The sequence below is a fragment of the Pan paniscus genome, chromosome 15 (genome assembly GCF_029289425.2).
Source record: "Pan paniscus chromosome 15, NHGRI_mPanPan1-v2.0_pri, whole genome shotgun sequence".
NCBI lineage: Eukaryota > Metazoa > Chordata > Mammalia > Primates > Hominidae > Pan > Pan paniscus.
In genome coordinates, this window is record NC_073264.2 from 70,420,441 (window position 1) to 70,441,822 (window position 21,382).

Genomic DNA, 21,382 nt, shown 5'->3' on the forward strand with positions numbered 1-21,382 from the left:
CCATGTTCCATCCTCACAGACACTTTGGGGGCACCTTCCCCTGCAGTTGCCCAAGCCAAGTAGTCAGCAGGAGCTTCATGGCTGTTAGCTGGAGCGGAAGGCTGGCTGCCTGGTTGCCACAGCAACAGCTGTTATAAGTAAGTGGTCCTTGTGACAGAAGACAATTTAATAAGCCAGATCTGGGGGCCTAGTGGGAAGGTTGCTAGTGGCTTTACTGGGTATCTTCTGTGGTGCTGGAGCTGTAGGCAGGCAGGTGTGACTGAGGACAGTTGGAGTCGGGGGAGGCCAGGCATCTGCCTTTACCTGAGGGCTGGAGGCTTTTGTCCTGCAGAGGTAGGCCCAGCCAAGAGGGAGCTGCCTCCTGTGTCTTCAGAGATCCCGACACTCAGCTCTGGATATCACCCAAGGCCGAGGCCTTGCACTTCTGCTCCCAGCTAGAATGAACTAGCTTGTATCAGAGCAGTTCTTCTGCTGAGAACAACCGGACAATTTGGATGAAGCATAAGAAACATCTGTGTGCAGTTGAGACTGAGGCAGACAGGACAGGTGTCCATATCTAGGGCCCGATTTCAGCACGTGCAGTAGCCCTGGGAAAATGGCATGCTGTTTCTGCATCTCTGTGCTCCTAGTAAAACAGCAAAACTCCTGGAAAGAGTTGCCTATGCTTGCTGTGCTGTTTCTCTCCTTTCATTCTTTCTTGAATCCACTCCAGTGAGGTTTTTGTCCCTACTGTTCCTCCAGAATTGTTTGTCAAGGCTGTTCTCACTTCATTTGCTCCCTAAGGGATCTCGCCTCAAGTCTCAGGTTCCCAGGAAGCTGACTCGGAGACGGAGGTTTGCATGCAGCAAGTTTATCTGCCAGTACTTTGGAATGAATACTCGCAAGTCACACAGGATGGTGCAAAGGGAGATGCTCCACTGTGATGGTGTTGCAGCAAAGACTGTGGCTGACCTCCGGGGGTGCTCCAGAGCTGGGGCAGCCTCATCCGTAAGGTGGGGTGGGGAGTGCTGAGCAGTGTGCTGTGGAGGCATTACCTTGAGTCTTCCTAATGTCCTTAAGGAAGAGGTTCTGTCATTGTCCCCATTTTGCAGGTGCAGAGGTGGAGGCTGAGTGAATTATACATCTTGCTCACTGTGGGGAGCTGAGACTCAGATCAGGTCTTCCTGCCTCCCAGAGCCCTAGCCACGCTTCTGCTTCATAAAGCCTCCAAGAAGCGTGTTGAGGAAACTCCTGGGCCAGGTCTCTGGGAGGCCTGTGACTGTCACTCCCCTGGGCTGGCTGCTGGGAACCCCATCTTCACCATGGAACTTTCAGGCTACAGTGGAGGCTTCCCACAGATTCTGTCCTATCTCCTTCCAAGACACCAAGGTGTCCGTGTTACAGGGTCTGATGGAGCAGCTCTGAGATGTTACAAGAGTTCGAGCAGCCTCAGAAGCAGGATGAAAGGATGAAGCCCCAGAGAGCCAGGCCTCTCTTCCCCAGCCCATCAGCGGCTGCTTTTAGCACGTGTGTGCACATTTTAGGAAGGGATATTTCCTAGGGTGCTGCCTCCTTTCCCCACAAATGGCTCTGAAACTTGAAAAAACAAAAGTCAATTCCAAAATAAGCGAATCTCTAACCACTGGGTGAACCCCTCTGTGTCCCCTTGAAGAACTTGTATTTAAAGTGTGTGTGTACTACACCCGCACACACACATATGCTCTGATACACACAGACACATCCCTGTCCACAGCAAAGCTTGTGCCTGTGTACACACATAAGCACACTCACATATTCACAAATATGCAGACCCAGAAATGGAAACACTGAGCAGCATCAGCACTGGGGTGATGCCACTCCTGCCCTTGCTGTCACTGGGGCTGTAGCTAGTGATGCTTCTGCTGCTGCCACATCTAAGGCCACCTCTAAGAGCCATTACCCTCTAGGGAGCCCAGGCAGCATTCTCTGATCTCAGAAAACCACGCTTGCTTTTGCCTATTAGGGTCTGGGGTGATGTTTGAAGCCTGCAGGAATGGTTTTAAATATTGATTTGAGTCATCTGCAGAATCTTCCATTTCACTTGGGGTGTGCCCATTTAACCTCTGGAGAGCTACTGCCAAATCACCTGCCCCTCCTGCAGGCCCTCCTCCTAGGTCCTAGCAGTCCCCTGTGCAATGACAGTTGGTAGAGGTCTTGGAGTTTGGTTCTTGGTACAGCTTCTTGAGAGATCTTTCAAAGCAAGAGGACATCCAACTCAGAATTAAAGCAAAACTCCTGTTCCTACCCCCACACTCCCCTCCCCGCCCCATCCCAAAGGCATGGGACATAGGAAGTCAGAGGTACCAACTTGGGATTTACCTTCTGGTTCTTCCTGTCTGTGGAGCCCTCCCAAATTGAATGCTTTTCAGCGGTACTCAGAGTACAAGAAATTCTTCCTCTGCATCATATTCTCTCTCACACACTTTAAAGTGCTTGCTGTGAGGCAGCCCCCTGGGAGTGCTGAGCTAATTCTATCCCTGGCTTTGTTCCTTTTTTCAAAATCCATGTTTAACCAGTTTGGCCCAAAAGGAACTTGGGGATTTCAGGGCTCCAGGGAGTGCCAAAGGCTTGGGATTGCACCAGGGATTCTGAATCTGGACTCCAAGAATGGACCTCAGGGGTTTGTGAGCCTCTGAAAGCACCTGCAGCTGCGTGAGAGTTTATGTGTGCTTTTTTCCTGAGGAAAGAGTCCATAGCTTTTAACAGGGTCTCAGCAGGTGTGCGATCACTCTTCCCTACATCCCCCAGAAAAGGTTAAGAACCATTGCCTCAGGGACAGAGTATGTAGCTTTATTTTTTTTAATTATTATTATTTGAGACGGAGTCTCTCTGTGTTGCCCAGGCTGGCTTGCAGTGGTGTGATCTCTGCTCACTGCACCCTCCACCTCCTGGGTTCAAGTGATTCTCCTGCCTCAAACTCCCTAATAGCTGGGATTACAGGTGCATGCCACCGCACCTGGCTAATTTTTGTATTTTCAGTAGAGACAGGCTTTCACCATGTTGGCCAGGCTGATCTCAGAGACTCGCCTGCCTCAGCCTCCCAAAGTGCTGGGATTACAGGCGTGAACTACTGCACCCAGCCCAGAGTATGTGGCTTTATAAACAGGCAGAGTTAAGTAACTGCATTCTAGAATCAAGAATCTAGGGAAGGGCCGGGCGTGGTGGCTCACTCCTGTAATCCCAGCACTTTGGGAGGCCAAGGCAGGCAGATGATTTGAGCTCAGGAGTTTGAGACCAGCCTGGGCAACATGGTGAAACCTGCTCTCTCCAAAAAGTACAAAAAATTAGCTGGGCATGGTGGTGTGCACCTGTAGTACCAGCTACTCGGGAGGCTGAGGCAGGAGAATCGCTTGAACCCAGGAGGCGGGGTTGCAGTGAGCCGAGATGGCGCCAGCTTGGGTGACAGTGAGACCTCATCTAAAACAAACAAACACACACACAGAAAACAGAATCTCAAGAGGGATTCAACAAGAAGTTGAGGTGGGGGTGCTGCATGCAAAGTTTTGTGTGACTCTGCCTTCTGAGAATAGGATACAGATTTCATTAGATCCCCAGAGAGTTCATAACTTCCTGATTTAATAATCACAGATACAGAGAATTAATGATGTTAAAGTATTAGTGTCATCTGAGAAGGTAGATATTTTTAATAGTGATTCTTTTTCAAAATGTAAATGCATTTATTCATTGAAGAAAACTTGAAAAAAATCTTCTGGAAATCTTCCAAAAATCACCTATAATCCCAGAACCCAGAAATAATAACTGTTTTTTTAAAAAAAGATTTCTCCAGTGTGTTTGATGTCTGTCTGTCTCTCTCATTCTCTCTTTCTCTGTGTGTGTATGGGCATGTACACACAAACCTAGAATCATACTGATTTTAACATGATTTTTATTTATGTAATATCTATTTTATGAGCACTGTCTCCTGTTGTTAGTTTTCTAAAACAGTGTTTTTCAAACTTTGTTTAGTAATGGAACCCTTATTTTTAAACCGAATCTTGCACAGAAGTCTAAAATATAAAAGAGATAAAAGGTGAGACGCTCTAGTTAAAGCACAGGAAGAGAAGAAACACAATTTGAAAGCTACTGCACTAAAAATTTGAATTTTAATGGCTATATTGTATTCCATCATATGGACATATAGGGTGACCAGATTTAGCAAGTAAAAATACAAGACATCCAGATAAATTAGGGTTTCAGATAAAAATGAATAAATTTTTAGTATAACTATATCCCAATTTGAATTTTAGATAAACAAATACTATAAAAAAGAAAACATTTTTAGAATAACTGTGTCTTACAGCAATATTTGAGACATACTTATACCAAAAAAATTATTTGTTGCTTATCTGAAATTTTAATTTAACTGGGTATCCTGTATTTTACATGGCAACCTTGTGATATGCCATAATTTAACCACTCTCCCATTATTGGACATTTAGATTATTTCCAATATCTTACAATTATAAGAAATATTAAGCATGTATCTTTGTACCTACATCTTCATTACTTATTATTTTATAACACCCTAGAATCAAAATTGCTAGACCAGAGGTTGTGAACATTTTAAAGGCTTTTGACGCATTTGCCAAGTTGTTTTCTACAAAGAAATGTACCTTCCACAGCTGTATGTGAGGGCGCCCTGACCCATTGTTACTGGTTCACATTTGCTCGTCATTCTGCCTCAGCAAGGTCCTGAGCCTCCAGGTGGGATCCAAGATAGCTAAAATGGATGGGGCCTGAAGGTGCTAAAGAACCCAAAGGGAGGGGCTGGTTAGCCCAATAGCATCTGCTGCTTGGGGTCAGGGATCAGGGCTGGTAAGAAATAGGGTAGAGATGGCAGAGACTTCACCCAGGGAAAGTCAGCTCCAATCATGTGTTGCAGAGACCATCCTTTCTCCATTAAAGTAGCAGTAAGCTGTACACTAGGCCCATGTAATGCGTTATATTTAGTAAGCAGCCTTACTTACCATAAAGACAGCCATTCCAAGGAGGGGAGAGGCTACAGAGGAAAAAGTCTGAAAAGATTTTTTCCCACTTAAAAAATAACAATTACATAAACATAGTAACAACCAAAAGGATGGAAAATCACCCATAATCTTCCCATCCTAACAAATCACAGTTTTTAGTTTTCAGTATACCCTTCTTGTCAAGGTCCGTAATTTTTACATAACTGCAATCACAAAGTGTATACAATTTTATCCTGCCCTTTCCTCCCTTTATTGTGCAAGCATTTTTCTGTACTGCTACAGAGCTTTCATAGCTAATATTATTATTGTTATTTTTTCTTGATTTCAGAGGTATAATTATTCAGCAAGATAAATGAGAACATCTAGATAAACAAAAATGGGATCAAAATGCACATATTAATTTGTAGCTCATTTTTTCCCATTTAACTGTGTCTAGTGAACATCTTTCCATGTTAAAAAATGTTGATTTCTGCATCATTTTTATAATTGCAATATGTTCTATTTAAGGAGTCTTCCATCACTTTTTTTCCAGGCTCTTTTTGGGGGTGGGGGTGAGGGATCAGCTCACGTTTAATGATGACATTTTAAAATTGTACAAGTATTTTCACATTTGCCCACTACAAATTTAGCCTCTTAAAATGACAGGAAAACACCAACCAATCGCAGGTTAAATAAGTTTACCCCTTCAGTTCTGATTTGCAATATCCAATATTCTTTTGAAATATGAAACAGACCGGTAAAGGCCAACAGTAAATTTCTGCCCTCTTGACAGAGTTGGAGAGTTCAGTCCAGGTTCTATTATGGTTTAATTTTATAAGTGAAGAGATGGAGATTCAGAAAATTTAAATAACTTCTAATAGATCACATGTCAATGAGTGAGAAAATGTAGGCCTTTTAATTCCATATGTGGTTTTTTCTTTTATATTATTGCAGTAAGAACACATAACATGAGACCTACCTTGTTAGCAAATTTTGAAGTGTAAAATCCATTATGATTGACTATAGGTACGATGTTGTACAGCAGACTCTAGAGCTCATTCTTTTTGCTTGGCTGAAACTTCACACCTGTTGATTAGTAATTCCCCATTTCCTTTACACCTCCCCCAATAGCCCCTGGCAACCATGAATCTGACATTTTGATGTCTATGAATTTGACATCATCATATTTTAGATACTTTATATAAGTGGAATCATGCAGTATTTGTCTTTCTGGGACTGGCTTATTTCACTTGGCCTAATGTCCCCAAGGTTCATCCGTGTTGTTGCAAATGGCAGGATTTCCTTCTTTCTCAAGGCTGAATAGTTTCATTGTATGCATCTACCACATTTTCTTTATCCGTTCATCTGTCATGGACATTTGGGTTGTTCCCACATCTTGGCTATTGTGAATAATGCTGCATTGAACAAAGGAGTGCTAATATCCCTTCAAAGTCTTGATTTCAATTCTTTTGGATAAATACCCAGAGTGGGCTTGCTGGATGTTATGGAAGTTCTATTGTTAATTTTTTTAAGAGCTTCCATACTGTTTTCTGTAGCAGCTGCACCATTTTACATTCCCACCAAAAGCGTGCAGGAGTTCCAGTTTCTCCACATCCTCACCAACACTTGTCTTTTTTTTTTTTTTTTTTTTATAATAACCACCCGACACGTATCTTTTTTTTTTTTTTTGAGAGAGAGTCTCACTCTATTGCCCAGGCTGGAGTGGTGTGATCTCGGCTCACTGAAATCTCTGCCTCCCCGGTTCAAGTGATTCTCCTGCCTCAGCCTCCCAAGTAGCTGCGATTACAGACATGTGCCACCATACCTGGCTAATTTTGTATTTTGTGTAGAGACAGGGTTTCACTGTGTTGGCCAGGCTGGTCTCGAACTCCTGACCTCAGGTGATCCACCTGCCTTGGCCTCCCAAAGTGCTGGGATTATAGGTGTGAGCCACTGCGCCTAGCCCTGACAAGTATTTTATTGTGGTTTTGATATACATTTCCTGATGATTAGTGATATTGAGCATTTTTTCATATACCTGTTGGCTGTTTGTATATATTCTTTGGAGAAATGTCTATTCAAGTTCTGAGCCCAATTTTTAAATCAGGTTACTAGTTTTTTGTTTTTGTTTTTTTTAACTGTTGAGTTGTAGGAGTTCCTTATAATTTTTGGAAATTAACCTCTTATAAGAAATATGACTTGCAAATATTTTCTCTCAGTCTTTTCACTCTGTTGATTGTGTCCTTTGCTGTGCAGAAGCTTTTTTAGTTAGATTTAATCTGGCTTTGTTTATTTTTGTTTTTGTTACTTGTGTTTTTGATGTCATGTCCACGAAATCATTGCAAGACCAATGGCATGAGGATTTTCCCCTAGGTTTTCTTCTAGGAGTTTTGCAATTTCCAGTCTTATATTTGTCTTTAATCATTTTGAGTTGATTTTTGCGTATAGCGTAAGATAGGGGTCCAGTTCCATTCTTTTGCATGTGGATATCATGTTTTCCCAGCACTATCTGTAGAAGAGACTATCCTTTCATCATTGCGTATTCTTGGCACCCTTGTCGAACATCAGTTGACCATATATGGATGGGTTTATTGGGGTATCTATTCTGTTCCAGTGGTCTCTTTGTGTCTATGCCAATTCCATACTGTTGTTTGATGACTGTAGCTTTGTAATATATTTTGAAATCAGAAAGTGTGATGCCTCCAGCTTTGTTTTTCCTTTTCAAAATTAATTTGGCTGTTTGTTGTTATATAATAACTTACTGAGCCAATTTCCTACAGTTGGAACTAGGGTTTTTTTTCCCACAATCTTTTGCTATTATAAGTGAAACCAAATTTTAATCATTTCCTTGGGAAAGACCCCTAAAATTGAATCACACGTACACTTTTTTTACTTTTGATCACACTGTTAAATTTATCTCTAAAAGATTTATACCAGTTTATACTCCCACTAATAATGTATTAAAGAGTACCTAGTTCCCCACAGCCTATATCAAATATTGTAAATCATTGCTAAATATTCTATTCAGTTGAGAGAACATAATTTATTTACTCTTCTTCCTGCTGTTAACATTTAGATTATTTTCAAATTTTCATTCTTACAAAACCATCATGAACATCTTTCTGCCTAATATTTGTCTATAAGTTGAATCATGATTAAAATAGGAATCCTGGGTGAGAGGGCATATTTACCCTTGTCACTTACACTTTCCAAAGGTTAAACTGAAATCTTCTGGGTAGATGGGAGTTTTGGGGCACCCTGCCATGTCTAGGGGAAGGTAATGGACAGAATGAAATAGAAGAGGCCATGTGCCAAAGGATAAAACACTAGAAACGTACTGCCAGACTGTTTTCCAAAAGGGTACTAATTTCATAACCATTCCGGTGTCTTAAAAACAATTTAATGCGGTATTCAAAGATATTAGGTAAGGAAGAAAAGCACTATCCACCATTAACCTGCAATAATGTCATTCCTCACAGAGGACCCTTCAACCTCAATAAAACACACATCTCTGTCCCTCCTGGATCCAAAGCTAGCATGCGCATCTGCCTAGCTCATGCACTTGCAGGAACTACCTGGGGAACTCACAGGGTAGCTCATCTCCTGGGGCTCCTCTGTTCTAGAATCCTTTGTATTTTTATCTCCTGTCCAAAGCTCGAGATCCCCAAGGGAGCAAGTCCCATTTTAGTTGACACCTAATCAAAGCTGCTGATACTCCTTCAGCTCCTGTGGAGCGTAGGTCTCTGGGGCACAATGAACACACTTTTTCACGTGACAAACTTACCTCGAGCAGCTACTGTGTGCCAAGCAAAGCGACAGATCACAAAGAAGCTCTCAGCTCTTCAGCAGCCTTGTCCAGAGACCTAGTCCTCACTGTTTCAGCATTTGCTCCATGATCTGCAATAAATATGTATTGAACAATGATAGGACGAGTGGATGTTGTTCCGGCTCATTTGATATTTGAGGTGGAAGAAGACTCAGAGATCATCTTGCTGAACCCCTCCTTTTATACAGTCATTTAGTGATGGCCTCCCATGACCCGATGTGCTTGACACCCCGAGGCAGTACCATTACCTCCTTTCCGCAGCTACGGAAACTGCTTCACTCAGAGGTTAACTTGACTGCCGCTGTGGAGTGGCTGTGGTCTAGCTGGAGGAACTTGACTGACATCCCTTTTCAGCTCTCCTTGCCCTGCCTGCCCCCTTCAACTAAGTTACTAAGTTAAGCACTCACATCAGGAACTTTAGAAAATATGTTTTTTAATGGTCAAGACGGAAAAGGAAATGGCACCAATTGCCCATGTGCCTAAGTACCTAAGTACCAGCCTCCTGGGAGTGTTCTGTGGTTGATGTCTGCAGTACAGGTGAGGAAAGGCTTGGCTTCTCGGCCCCCACCCCCAGTCCCACCCTGTTTTCAATTGTTAGGCTTGTGCTTTGGGGAGAAATCAGGCAAAGTCAAGTTGGGTTGCCAACCATCACACGAATGATGAATTCACCTGCAAAAGCACCTCCCACCCCAACTCTGCAGTTCAGCCTCCACATCTTGCTCCCCTCCCTCCTCCGCTTTCCTCTCCTTCCTGTCCATCAGGACTAAGCTACTCCGGACGGTACCTCGGCCCTCAGATGTTACAGCTGAGGAGGGACTTACTTTTCATCAATGTATTTATCCCTGAGTTTCACTCTGAGGATGATGATGATAATGATGACAGTAATGAGCTCAGTCCTTTTATCTTAGGTAGAGAATTAAGGTTCACCTGTTTCTTAAAATTTTTTATTATAAAAAATAAATCCTTATTTATATTAAAAAACCTGACATGTATGAAGGAAAAGGTAAAAGTCTTCAGTTTTCTGTCTCACCCCCATGCCATTTTCCAGAGGTGACCCCTGTAGAGTGGTTTCCTGTGTATTCTTTCAGGTATACGTATGCATTTACACATGCATATGTTTATAAACTATTTATATAAAATGAATCACACTGTATACATTTATTTCTTCTAACATTCCTTTGGAATTCTAGTATAAGGATAAAGTATACTTTAATTAATCAGTTGTCTACTGATAGACATTTATTTCCACCATTTTTATTAAAAATAATGCAGTAATTAATATCTTTGTACATTTCACATATTTACATGAGTTTAATTGTAGGGCTAATGCCTAGAAATATAAGGTGACCATATAATCTATTGCCTAAACCAGGACAAGTGCTCATTCAGAAGGGCTCCAGAGAGCACAGGAATGTACACTGTAATTGTCTCAGGAAATCAAGTGTATTTTTACCTAGAAATGAAACTTCTGCTAAGTCAAAGAGTAAGATTTTTAAACACTGATGTTGACAAATAGCCTTCTGTCATGGTTATACCAATGTATCATTCACCAATGTATAAAAGTTTCTATTTCTTCAAACTGTCAAAATACTGAGAATTAATAATTATTCTTGAACTTTGCCAGATGAATTAGCAAGACATTATGTCTCATTTTAGTTTTTGACTTTTGTTTTCTGTAATTTTTTATTACTGGCAGAATCAACCAGATAGATCTTGCTTTAATTTGCATTTTTATTTAGTCATTAATGAAGTTGAACATCTTTTCATTTATTAATGGCCATTTGCATTTTATTTTTATTTTATTTTTCCTTTTTTAACATGTACTTATATTTATTATAAAAGGATATAACTCAGGAAAAGCCAGATGGAAGAAATGCATAAGGCAAGATATGGGGAAAGGGGCACAAAGCTTTCATGACCTCTTGAGATGTGCCACCTACGTTTCATCTTTCTTTCTTTCTTCCTTTCTTTTCCTTCTTCTTTTTTTTTTTTTTTATTTGAGACAGGGTCTCACTCTGTCACCCAAGCTGGAGTGCAGTGGTACGATCATAACTTATTGCAGCCTTGAATTCCTGGGCTCCAGTGATCCTCCTGCTTCAATCTCCTGAGTAGCTGGGACTACAGCACGCACCATCATACCTGGATTATTTTTATTATTTTTTTGTGTGTTTGTAGAGATGAGGTCTTGCTGTGTTGCCCAGACTGGTCTTGAACTCCTGGCCTTAAGTGATCCTCCTGCCTTGGCCTCCCAAAGTGCTGGGATTATGGGCATGAGCCACTAGCCAGCCACACATTTCATTTTTCTATGAACTACTTCAAATCCTTTAAGCTTATATTCCTTTTTAAATATTGGTTCATTTCTTATTGATTAATAAGAGCTCTTTGTGTATTACAGAAGTTAGTTCTTTGTCATATTTTTATTTAATATTTTTTCCCAACGTGATGTTTGTATTTTGACTTTATGACATTTTTGACATATAAAAATGTTAAGTCTTTGTATAGTGTTTTCTTTTATGACATATGGGCTTTATGGCCAAGATTGAAAATAAATGAAAAGTGACCAATTTTTTTCTTTATACTTTTAAGTTTCTTTTTCAGTTTAAATATTTGAGCTACCTGAAATTTATTTTGGTTGAAGAAATTAGTCCAGCTTTATTGATTTCCACATTGCCTAGTCACTTTTCCTAACATCATTCACTGAATGGCATAGCTCTCCCTCCCCACTGCCATTTGAAGTACAAGTGTATCTTATGCCAATCCTCCACATGTATTTGGGTCTATTTCTGATCTCTCCTCTATTGATCTGTTTATAGTAAGACATACTATAAGACTACAGGTACTACTAGTATAGTAGTATTCTACTATATAGGATATAGATCTATATCCTATAGATATAGGATACTATTATATGAATAGCATCTGTAGTCTTATGGTATATCTTAAAACCTGGTAGGTAGTTTTTTTTCAAATTTTCTCTGATTGTTCTCTCATGTTTAAACTCTTCCAGCTGAATCTCCCTTCCCCCAACACAGCTGTTATTTGATCAGAGTTGCATTAAATTCATAGATTAAGTCAAGGAGAATGTATGTCTTTACATCACTGAATCTTTTCCAAGCATGAGCTGTGTCTTCCCTTTAAGGTGTGTTTAACTAAAGGGTGGGTGGCCGTAAAGGGAAACATGGACAAATATACCTAATCAGTGGTTTATTTCTATCACATTACAATACATGAAACTGTGTTGTTTTTACTAACAATGTATGGTTCAGTGTACTGTGCAAAACTGCAACAAATGCCACATTTCCATTGATCCCTGTACATGCATCTAAAATATGCTATGATCAGAACATTTGTGTCTCTGTTTTCTGATGGAATAAAACTGCCTTTATGGCATCCCAGAAGTAATCAAAAGGGTTTTTTCTGTCTAAAAAAAATTAGGGCTGGGTGCGGTGGCTCACACCTGTAACCTCAAGACTTTGGGAGGCTGAGGCAGGAGGATCACTTGAGCCCAGGAGGTTGAGGCTGCGGTGAGCTATGATGGCACCACTGCACTCCAGCCAGGTGACAGAATGAGACCCCAGCTCAATAAATAAATAAAATTTTAAAAAATGGTATTATCCCTCTTTCCAAAATTTATGGCTACTTTGTGCCTTGATAAAATGCGGGCTACAGGGGTAGAGGCAGTCCAGGGGCATGGTCCTATTGAGGGGACAGGTCACACCTGCTCCAGCAGTGGTCCTGTCTTTGTGCTGCTGTAACAGAATATCACAGCCAGGGTGGCTTATAAACAACAGAAATTGATTTCTCACAGTTTCAGAGCCTGGAAACCCAAGATCAAGGCACCAGCAGGTTTGGTGTCTGATGAGGGCTGCTCTCTCTGTTTCCAAGATGGTACCTTGTTGCTGTGTATTCCAGAGGGGACAAATGCTGTGTCCTCGTATGGCAGAAGGTGAAAGGGCGTAAAGGTGTGAACTCTCTCTGAAGCCTCTTTTATAAAGGCATTAATCCATTCATGAGGGCAGAGCCTTTCTGACTTAATCACTTCCCAAAAGACCTTACTTCTTAATACCACCACAATGGGGATTAAGTTTCAACAGGAATTTTGGAGGGGACATATTCGAACCACAGCAGAGCCTCAAAGAAAGTCACACAAGAGGCAGGCTGATTTTTCCCAAGTTCTCCTTCCTCTCTCCCTTTTCCTTACGTTTAATCTGATTCAAAAAAATCTGCCTTTGTCATGCTCTGTCCTATTGGTGGACATTATTGTGAGAGTATAGCCTAACCGATTAATTACTAGTCACAAACCACAGGTAATGTGTTTCTAAATTTGACCCACAGTGCCAATAATGTGCCATATCAGCCAGTACTCTGTTTTTGGCTCTCTCTTCTGAAAAGTGTTATAAACCGACATGCCCAGCTGGCAATCAAAGGCTTGCTGAGTTCTAATGTGTTGAATTGGATCCTGGCCCGCTGGTCCCGACCTCAGTTGGTGGGGCAGAAGGCTGTCACCATCTTTGCAATAGTCACACTATAAGTGTTCTATATGTTATACGGCCCATTATTGCTTTTTTTTCCCCCTTAATATGTTGGGGCAGGGGTGGTGGCTCACACCTATAATCCCGGCACTTTGGGAGGCCAAGGCAGGAGGATGGCTTGAGGCCAGGAATTTGAGACCCGCCTAGGGTAACATAGCAAGATCCTGTTTCTAAAAAAAAAAAAAAAAAATCTATCTATCTATCTGTCTGTCTATCTATCTATCTATCTATCTATCTATCTATCTATCTATCTATATCTATCTATCTGTCTAATATATATAGTCCCAGCTACTCGGGAGACTGAGGTGGGAGGATCACTTGAGCCTAGGAGTTTGAGGCTGCAGTGAGCTAGAATCATGCCACTGCACTCTAGGCTGGGCAACAGAGCAAGACCTTATCTCTAAAAAAAAATTTTTTTTTAATTAAGTGTGATCAGTCCGTGTTCGATAGATACTGACTGTGAAATACCTGAAGTACAATGATGGCTTGCAGACCTTGACGCTTTGCGCTTGTGACTACAGCAGAAGTGGCACCGACCTGGACCCCATGTTAGTCCAGAGGGTGTTTCTTGGGGCCTCAGTTGCCTTCAGGTTGTCCTGTCTCAGCAGTTCATCCTGCTCATGTCCTTTTCCTCAGCCATAGAGCAGGACCAGGTTGTTTGGGGGACTGGTACCCTGAGCAAGAACGACTTTGTCTCCCGTTAGGTGTGACTGCTGCTGAGGGTCATCAGGACCTTGAGGGTGTCGCTGGCTGAGAGGACCCAGGAAATCTGGTGGTGTGCTGATTTGGTCTGAGTACACAAACTCTTGTATTTTTCTGTTTTTCCATGTTCTTTTGAGCCATAGTCAAGAAGCGCATGTCCAGGCCAAGAAGTGACAGCACTGGGCAAGTCCCTATCTGAGCCACGAGCTGATGCCCTGATCCTTGAGCCAAGGAAGGAAGCGACCTCCAGCCTGAGCTTGTCAGGACCCAGCTGTGTGCCGGGCACCAGAGGCCAGCCTGCTTTGGAGCTGAGGACTCAGAATTGGCAAGAGGGGATGCCAAGGACATCTGAGCCACAAGCTGGTCTGAAGGCACACAGAGAAAGCTTTATGCTTAGGCTCTGTGGCCAGACAGCCTCAATTTTGGTCCCGGCTAAGCCACTCAGCAGCTATGTGACCTTGGGCATACTATTGTACCTCTCTAGGCCTCAGTTTCCACCTCTGTAAAATAAGAATAAGAGGAGCGTTTGGAGATAGAAATAAGCCCTTGGCATAGCACCCAGTGCACAGTAGACCCTCAATGAGCCGTCAGCATCAGCTCATTCCTGTTGAAGATGCCCAGTCTTCCCCCGATACCCTGGGCTACAGCAGCTGTGGCTGGAAGGATCAGGTGGGGCTTTTGTACCCTTCACAGACTCAGGGATGCTTGATTTGCACCAGCGAAACTGATAAGCAGATGCAAGCCGAGCATCACATATCTCTGGCATGGACCAGTCTCACACTCCCTCCATCCCCAGATGGCCTCTGGGCTGGGCAAAGGGCGGGAAATGGAGACCTGGGGAGCCTGGTGGACCTGGAGAGGACCCTCGGGTCTGAGCAGAGACTGCCTGGAATGGCGGGCCTGATGCCTTGGCCCAGCCTTAGGTAGAGGACCCTGGGTGGCTCAGATCCCTAGGGGAATAAGCAGTGGGCCTCCCTCCACTTTCTTGGTGAGATCACTGGAACCACAAGCACTCATAAGGCCACAGGAACTCTTTCTCAGTGAAACCAGTAGTGTTGGAAAGCTGTGCAGTCATCAGTACCCCTGGAGGAGTCATTAGGATGTGTTGGGAAATCTAACTGGAGGCCTTAGGTGGGTTTCCCCAGGCAGCTCCTATCTCGTGTTCCGGATATGTAATTAAACTAGGGCCTCCCAGGCCTGTGGGACAGAAGTGTTGCAAGGTAGTGGATTTCCATAGTAACCATGGTGGCTCTAGCTGAGTTTCAGTTGGCTCTGCTGATGATGAAGTTCCTGGTCAATACAAATAGAGGCCAAAAACCAGACTCGCGGTTAGCCTTCCTGGGAACGGGGTCAAAGGAGACAGCCTTTAAGGTCCCTCGTAGTTCCAAGATCCTATGATTAGCCCCTCACCATCATGAGTTTGTACAAAGCAGCGGCTCTCAACTTGGTAGCACATTGGAACTGCCTGGAGAGCTTTAAAAACATCTGATGCTTTTGTCCCACCTCCAGAGATTCTGGTTTAGTTGGTCTTGGGTATGGCCTGTACATCAGGCTTTTTGCCATCTTCCCACATGATTCTAATGTGTGGCCAAGGTTGAGAACTACTGATAAAAAGGCAGACAATGTAATATAATAATAGTTAATAACAATTCGTTAGTTAATAATAATAATCACAATTTATGTGCCAGGCACTGTGCAAAGCACATTATATACATTGCATTCTTGATAATTTCCATTTTCCAGATGAAGAAGAAACATGTTCAGAAAGGGAAGTGACTTTCCAAGGCCAGAGAGCAGTAAGAACTGCCATTCTATACCAGGGCCATGAGAGTTCAAAGCCCTGGCCAGTCACTTCTATAATTGCCAGTTTTGAGGCAATGTGCAGCAGAAGATGGGGACATGTCTGGAGCAGACTCCTGAGGGACCCTTGATACTCCACTCAGGCCTCCCCTGTACCCAACCTGAGGTTCCTGGCCCTGTGCAACCTGCAGCACCTTGTCTGGTTGGATGAGACCACTGGCAGCCCAGTGGGGTTGGCTACTTCCTGAGGCAGGCTCAGGGAGGCCCTGTGGAACCCTCCTTTTCATTTGGAAGAGTTGGAACCTGAGACCTTGAGCTCAGAGATGTCGAATTATGTGCTTAGCTTCCCAGCTCTCATAATGAATGGCAGTCTTTCAACTTGGGACAGAGAATCAGGTAAGATTTTACTCCCAGGGGAGTGGGGAGTGGTTGGAAATCATATTTTATTCACCAGGTGTTTTTGGTTTATAGCAGACTCAGGAAAAAAGTCAAGGGCCATCCATAAAATAGGGCCAGAGCCTTTTTACTTGCAGTTTCATTGAAATTTAGTGAAAGGTAAACCCAGCAGGTACCTGTTTTACTGGCAGTAAAAGAAAATTGGGCAACAATTATTTAAAATGAGTCAGAGCTGTTTAAATCTAAAATTTAGGGGTATGTGTATGTTTTAAAAGAAAGTTTACAAGGCTTGGAGATTTGGACTGAACTGTTTTTGATGAAAATGACATGGAAAATATTTTCCTTTCTTATTTTAAACCTTCTTCTTTGCTGTTTGTTTCCTAAATTTAGCAGGAAGCAATAAGCAAATCTAGCTGGAAAAAAAAACTGAAGCAAGTTAGGGAAGTTTCAAGGTCTAATCGAAATGATAGACTGAAAATAAAGCTGTCCAAGGTGAGACAGTAATTCTTCCCATTTTATAGAAAAAAGTCATTATTTCAACTTAAACCATTTCAGATGTGATTGACCTATTGGACACAGAAGTGCTGGATTTGGCACTCCCTAAAAGTACAAAGACTGGGGAGGGAGGCAACTGTCTAAACATCAGCCAAGAACTCTCAGCGGGAGGCTGGAAGGATGTGGGAGGCTCGTCAGCCTGTCACTCACCATCTCCTCAACCTTCCTTCCTCACCATGGCAACACCAGCGCTTTGGAGCCATGGTCCAGATGGAACCCCCAGTCTCAAAGCCTGAACACCGCCCTGCCTGCTGGGGAAGGCTGGGAATGCCCCACCCAACTCTAGACTTAAGCCACTGGCCAAATCCCAAAGACGGGCCTGATATTTTGGAATGGAGCGTTGACACCAGTGACTGTCATTGTTGTCAGTGACTCACTTGTTGGGTTTTGGGTTTGACTTTGTTTTTTACTTGTGGAGAATGATTTTCTATTTATTGGAAGAACTGCAGGACTGATATCTCTGAACTTTTGGTCACTAGAGAAGAACACCCAACTCAAATCAGTTTTTTTAAAAAAAAATATGTAGGTAGGTAGGTAGGTAGATAGATACTTTACATCTCTTGGTTCTGATTGTTTCTTCTTGGTTCATTTTTCAGACAAGGTTTCTCCATGTGATGGACAAGAAGATTCTCATTTTGCACGCTTGGCAGTGCTGGCAAAAAAAAAAAGTTCATTGTACAGAAAAGTCTCAGGGAAGATTCTGATTGGCCCAGATCAAATCAAATGACCATTCCTGAGCCAATCACTGTGTCTAGAGGTGCAGTAATGAGATTGGCCTAGCCAGGGTCTTGTGCTCACCCTTGTGGTGGTGCTTGGGGTGTTGGTGGGACAGGGGACAGTGAATGACAGTCCTGCCAGGAGCCTATGAGTGGGGAAGAAGATCTCCAAGACAGGCAAACTACCATATGCCAGCTTGGTCCACCTCAGTCTCAAGTGTTGTATTTGGCCAAGGGTGCAGGGATGGTGGGGAAAGGAGGAAGGAGAGGCTTGAGATTACACATGTATTCAGTAGCTATTGTTTTTGAGTGTCTACAATCACCAAGGTTCTGCTCTGGGCTTTGGGATTCAGCATTAGACAAAACAGAAAACCCCTGCCCTGGTGAAGCTTATAATCTTGTGGGGAGAGGTAGCCAAAACCCTAAAATAAATAAGTAAAGCACATATAGACTGTGAGATTGCAATGAGTGCCATAGGAGAAGCAAAACACTGCAGGAGGGCAGGGAATGAGAGGGTCGGGTTGGGGTCACAGAGTTACATGTGGTGGTTGGGGAAGGCTCACAGAGGAGGTGAGGTTTGAGCAGCGTCCTGCAGGAGGTTTGAGCAGGGCCCTGCAGGCCCTACACAGAGGAGCCTTCCACAGAAAGAGAGTGTGGCTGGAGCAGAGCGAGTAAGGGGCAGCAGTGGAAGCAAGTTCAGCAAGGTGACACCTGCCCAGAGAGCGCCTCAGGCCATTGTGAGCTTGGGGGCTTGTAGTCTGTGGGGGGGGGGGGGCACTGAAGGTCACGTGATGTATCACAGGGTCCCATTTGTTTGCTGTTTTCTCTCCATTTGATTATAGGTCCTTTGAGAGCAGGGACAATATTTAGGTATTTATTCATTTACTTATCTATTCCTTGATTCAGCAACCACCTGTTGAGTACCTACTGTGTGCCAGGTGCAGGGAGCCCCATGAGGAAGAGCTCACCATCTAGTGGAAAAGAAAGAGAAGTAAAGCACAAATGTCAGTGTCATGTGACACGTGCCCCTGCTTGACATAAGAATTCCACCAACAACCCAAAATACTTTCACTACCCCCTCCAGAGAGGGCAGCCAAGCTAGTCCCATCTAGTGGCTCCAAGCCCAGGATCTCCAGTCTCTTGAGCTGGTCCAGATATAGCTCCTCATGGTCCTGCAGCCAAGTGCCAAATGATGCATTTACTCCCTCGCCAATACACTTAGTGAGCAACATGGATGGAATGCAGGCTAGCAGCAGCACAGTTCCCCTTTAGAAGAGGGGAGGAGGGAAACAGCATCCACTGGTCACACGACATCTGCAGACTCCTGCTCCAGTGGGAGTCAGGGTGGGGTGAGGTTCTGTGGTCAGTTCTCCAGCTCCGCTCTGAGCTTGGGGTTGGAGGTTTCTTCTTTCTGATCCTCCATGGCCAAGCCTGGCATGGGATGGGGCATGAAAGGGACCAGATGCTTGGATTCCTGTTCTAGGGGTTATGTTGCCTTTTGTTTATTTCCACATTCCCAGCCTCTTACCCAGTGTATGTACATAGTAGGTTTTCACTCAGTATTTGCTGAGTTAATACCAGTGTTGTTAAGTACACTGCCTATGAATACACAGGGCAGACATTGAATCAGGCTATGGAGCATGGGAGGGCATCAAAGACGATTTTGTGAATTCATGACTTGGGTGGAACTGCTCATCTCTGCAACAGGGAATGCAGGAGAAGCAGCAGCTTTGGGATAAGTGGGGAATTTGTTTTGAGATGCCAAGTTAGGGGCACCCATGGGACATTCAAAGACCTGAAGTCTCAAGATCAAAGAATGGGGCTAAAGGCAAAAGGAGGAGTTCAAGAGCTGGAAGGAAATGATTATGATCTGGGCATTGGAACTGGGGTTACATATCGGAAGTAGAACAGCTCTGGGTGGTGACCGGGGCGAGGCCAGAGAGAGCTGAGGAGAGAGGAAGTGAAAGCCCTTCAGAGGTCATGGAATTGTGGCCAGGAGCCACAACCTACCCTTCCTCAGGATCCCCTTCACTTCACTGGCTCAGGGCCAACTGACATTTCAGCTCCAACCCCAAGGAACAGCAGGGTCATCCTGAAAGGAGAGCTAAGGCCTCTGGGCCTATTGTTTCCATGACACCTGTCTCACAGGTGAAGAGTCAAACCCCAAACCCTGATACCACCTGGAGCGGGGTTGGACCACCCAGAGAATATGGCTTGTGGAAGGGAACAGCAGACTTTACTTTTCCCAATAGCATCTTTGAGGATGTGTAACTCAATTTCGAGGCCTTGGGAGGAACCTCTCTAGAGAGCCTGGGCCTGAGCAGACATTCTTCCACAACAGTCTCCATGGCCCTGAGGAAGCCTTGAATGAAGTGGGGAAGGCAGCAGGCTGGGGCAGGGGGAACTATCTCAGAAACCTTACTTCTGCTTCCTGGCACATAGGAGGCGCTTGGTGGAGCTTTGTTGAATGAATGCATGCATGAATGGATGAGTGAATGCAAGCATTCATAAACAAATGAATGCATGTTTAGGTGATTCAGAAGGGTGCCCCAGTGCCTGGTAGATGGGTGACTGTCAGTCAATGTTCACTGGGCAATGAATGAGTGTGGGATGAGGACTCAGAGGTTTCCTGAGCCCACAGAGTGGCCGTAAGTCCTAAATAAACAAACATGGCTATTTCCCACAGCTGACCTGGAGGATAATGAAGTGCACACTCTCCCTTTGGGAGCTTCAGCAAATCATCCCTCTGCAGTTTGTCTTTAATTTTAGCTCCTTTGCCATCAACTGGAGGCTCCGTTCCATTTCCCTGACCTAGAGCTAAGAGGGCATCCATCGCTCTCCCAGGTGGGAAGGACAAAAAGAATCACTCTCCCTTTCAGAGTTGGATGGCTTGGATCCTTCTGGCGATCCAGGGCCCAAGCCAGAACATTCCTTTTCTCCCTCTCTCCCTCCTTCCTTCCTTCCATCTTCCGTCTTTCCTGAAATGGATTTTGAGTTCACTGGGGGCTCCGCCACATCTGTTCAGTCTCTGGCATGGCACCACCTCAGTGTTCCACACAGCAGCCACAGCAGTGTTACCATCATGAGCATCTGTGTCTAGCATGGGGTGGGCCCAGTGGACACGAGGACATCTCCCTCACTGTTCTGCCCTCAGGGAACCTCCAACTGGCTCCTAGGACAGGAGGCAACCCTAGAAGGTAGCATCGCTACAGAGTGGCAGCAGTTCAGGAGATCAGAGCTCCCCGGACCCTGGGCATGCCTGTCCAGTGAGGTCGGGGGCTAGGCTCTCAGGGGAACATAGAGGCCCTGAGCTGCTGGTGACAGTCCCAGTGTCATTCCACACAGCGATCCACTCCCCACAGGTCTAGCTGCCTTGCTGGGACCATCCCTCTAGGACTAGGCCTGTGATAGCATCCTCATGCAAGAGTTTTGTGAGTGGGCAATTCTCACCCTCCTTTCTGCTTCCTCTGGGGCCCCAGCTTCAGCCCAGGGCTGATGGTTGTGCGGAAAGTTGGAGTTGGGATGTACCCACAGTTGATGATATTTCATGGCACTCTGGAGAACATCCAGCCAGCAGTTTGGTTCAAGTAATGAGATGTCAGGGTGCTTGCATCCATCTGTTAATTTCAGATGTGTCCTTCCCCAGTGTCTGTTGCTGGAGACTCTGGGAGCACAGGGTAGGGTGTGGCCATGAAGGAACGGGATGGGCAATGGCATCTGCCATCCATCACTGCCCAGCACTTAGTGCCTGGGGACCAATGGATCTTACAGGGGCCATTTCAGGAGCAAGCAAAAGTCCCAGAGAAGATGCATCACTGTCTGAGCACTTGAGTTCTGGTAGCTCTGGCATCAGCCTGCAGGGGTTTGCTGTCCTTACAGGTAGTTCTTTAT

General features: G+C 44.2%; 1 protein-coding gene across 4 annotated transcripts in view; it reads left to right on the top strand.

The window, feature by feature from the left end:
• GALNT16 (polypeptide N-acetylgalactosaminyltransferase 16) overlaps nt 1-21,382 on the top strand; it is a 97,286-nt gene that overhangs the window by 38,814 nt on the left and 37,090 nt on the right. The window lies entirely within an intron of this gene.